We start from the raw sequence: 2,991 nt of genomic DNA on the forward strand, positions 1-2,991 counted from the left end.
GTATGATGTTTTGTTGTCAGTGTCCCTCGTGGTCTCCTGAGCTGTGGCTTCCAGCACACGCCCCGCCCTTCTCCTCCCCACACTGTAAAGAACTGCGGTTTAGCGGAACCGTTCCTGAGCACTGGAGCCTCAAGGAAAACAAGAAAGAGGAAAGAGAAAATTAGAAAGAGAAGAAATAAGTAGAGCAGTTCTGCTCCACACCAAGGAGCTTGTTCTCTTTGTGAATATGCAGGACATCGGTGGGTCCCCAAGGAAGGAATTCGGACCCTAGGAGACGCAGTAGATAACACAAGTATCTTTAGTTGCGCTGTCATAGCTGCCTGGGTGTCCTGAGTTGGTTCAGAATGATTCTTTCCTGGTTATTTTGACTTGGAAAAGGAACCAGAGTCACCTGGTGCCAGATTCAGTCAGTGAGGCGGATGGGGACGCACAGCCTGCTTTTGCATTGGATGGTGGGCAGCTGTCACACTCTATTCCTGATTATCATTGTAAAGACCCTAAAAAGGAATTGGTAAGAACAGTGGGATGTGTGTCTGAAGAGAGGACAAGCATTTTGAGGGGAAGTAGTGGCGGTGTGTCCTTTACTGTAGTAAATTTTTAGCATTTACGCCTTCAAGATATTTTTTGGTCCTCCCCTATAGATGTCGCCAGCTCAGTTTCCTGCCCTGCCTTCCCGCTTGTGCTAAGGGATGATGTTTTACACTGGTTTCTGGACAGTTACTTACTGAGCTATGATTTTAAATGTCCAGTGAATTGTGATGCGCCAGCCACTGTGTGATCAGGAGCAGTCGAGATATTTTCATCTTCTCCAAAGGTTCTCTTGTGTCCCCACCTCTGCTCCAAGCAGCAATTCATCCACCTTCTGTCACTGGAGTTTTGTCAGTTTTAAGATCTTCCAGAAATGAAATAATATGACACAGAGACACACAGCTTTTAGTAGTTAGTTACCTCCTGGGCTCACCTGTCTCCTCCTGGGCTTATCTGTCCCCTCCCAGCTCCCTGCTGGTCGCAGCCCTGCTGACATACGACCTCCTTCCAGGTTAAGAATGAGCCCTGACTGTGCACCTAGAACAGAGCGGGTAGAGAGGCCTTGTATATTAGTCAGAAGGGAGTAAGACAAGACCTCCTGGGACAATTATAGGGCAACTGAACTCGAATGGTTCTTCACACTGGCTTTTCAAAGATCTTCCCAGCCAGGAATGAGGAGGGAGAGAAACGCCCAGTGCGGGTGTGGGAAACCCACCCGGACACGAGTGTTTCCAGGGGCAGAAAGGGCTCCACAAGCCGCACTCAGGACCCCAGTGCCTGTGTGTGTGAGAGAGGAGAGGCAGGGAGAAGTCCCAGCACATGAGCTGGGTTTGCCCATTTTCCCAAGATTTCGTGCTAACTTCAGTTCTCTTCAAGTAAAGCACTTTCTAAGAGAAGAGTTACCCTGGATGACAAGTGAGGTGCAAGTCTTCCTCAGGACGAAGTTCTGGAGGGGGCCGGGGAAACTGAGAAGGAGTGACATTGTCAGCTGAGGGACAGCACTGGGACACACAGGCCTGTGGCCAGGCCTGCCAAGATGAAGCTCCATGCTCAGGGCTCCCACCCGCTCCTCTGAAAGCAGAGAAGTGCCCTGGGCAGAGATGGGACAGCCCAGGAGGGTCCTTGAGGCATCACGCGAGGGCCGAGAGAGAAGGACCTCCGGACAAAGTGAGGTTGTTCTCACTCTCACGGATGCCCCTTCTCCCAAGGGGGGTCAGTACAGAGCAAAAAACTAAGGAGGTCGGCTTTGGTTTTGTTTTTATCTCCCCATAGAGGGAGGGGACAGAAAGCCACAGTGGGCCCTCTACGTCAGAAACTGCTAACTTATTCCTTGCGTATTCTCATCAAGTACAGAAAAACAAATCCTGAACTTCCCATTGTTGTTGTTTGTTTGAGGAGCGAAGAGTTGCTATGGAAATGAAAATAAAAGGGACTTTCAAAAAATAAAGGTGGCAGAGTAAAGAAAGGATGAGAAAGCTACCCGTTTACCAACAAAGGTAACCAACTTACATCCAGTGTACGCTGGTTCTCTGGCACCTTTTGGTCAAATCAATTCTATGGGGTTAAATGACGAATAATAGAATTTGTAGATCCAACTAAAGAAGATGAAGCCTTTTCCAGGATCATTACAGGAACAAAGGGTGTGTAAGAGAGAGCCATCGTAAGTCACAAAGGGAGACCCCTGGGACAGTGAAGAGCGTTCGTGGGTGAGCCGGAAAGGGGTAGGGAGTCCGAACGTCCGCTGACACTGTTTGTTTCATGGGAACTGTAATTAATTGCAAAGGTGAGTGTTCTTGTGCTTAGAATAATCTTCTTTACTGTTTTCTGCTATGTAAAATGGTAAGCCTCCTTACCAAACTCTCTTTTGTGGACAAATTCATGAGATTCAGAGCTCTAAAATATAAAATTTCTCTCTAATATTTTGCTTCCACAGAAAGGAAATATTTCTTATTTGGCCCCTTCTTGCCTGGCACAGATCCCTTACTCCTGTCGAACAGCACCTGAGCACAAGTCATACATCACAAGAGAAAAAGAACACTGACGCTGTTCCGTCTCCGCATTTGAACCGCTGTTAACGCAAGCGATGAAAAGGGAATTGTCTTCCCCAGCTAGCTCAGTGCAAAGGTAAACTTTCCCCAGGCAGCGCAGCAGATCGCTCACGTGGGACTCCTCTGCTGTCATCCTGTTTACTGCCTGGAACACACAGGTCATTTCTTCACCTTCACCTTTACTGCTTTTAATGCACCAGGTCCAAATGCAAAACATAATCACATTTTTTCACTGATGCTGACAGGCGGGAAACAAGTAACGAAACACTAGTGAAATTTTCTCAGTCTAATATTTTATGCGGGTAGACAGGAACACGAAATTTTTTTTTTTTTTAAAGAATAAAAGAAGGATAACATAATAACAAGGGGGACGTAGCAAATTACAGACAAAATGGTAGGAAATTATCAATGGTTA

General features: G+C 47.0%; 1 long non-coding RNA gene across 2 annotated transcripts in view; it reads left to right on the forward strand.

Moving 5' to 3' along the window:
• The first annotated feature begins 1,956 nt into the window (after window positions 1-1,956).
• The window catches only part of LOC102010866, a 13,143-nt gene continuing 12,108 nt past the window's right edge, over window positions 1,957-2,991 (forward strand). Inside the window, exons 1-2 of one of the 2 annotated variants that reach the window (XR_001236261.1) lie at window positions 1,957-2,311; window positions 2,462-2,652. This is a non-coding gene — a long non-coding RNA (uncharacterized LOC102010866). The remainder of the gene's footprint in view (window positions 2,312-2,461; window positions 2,653-2,991) is intronic. The other variant, XR_001236262.1, reaches the window with a different exon arrangement.

This window comes from Chinchilla lanigera, unplaced genomic scaffold (genome assembly GCF_000276665.1).
Source record: "Chinchilla lanigera isolate Chin_1 unplaced genomic scaffold, ChiLan1.0 scaffold00053, whole genome shotgun sequence".
NCBI lineage: Eukaryota > Metazoa > Chordata > Mammalia > Rodentia > Chinchillidae > Chinchilla > Chinchilla lanigera.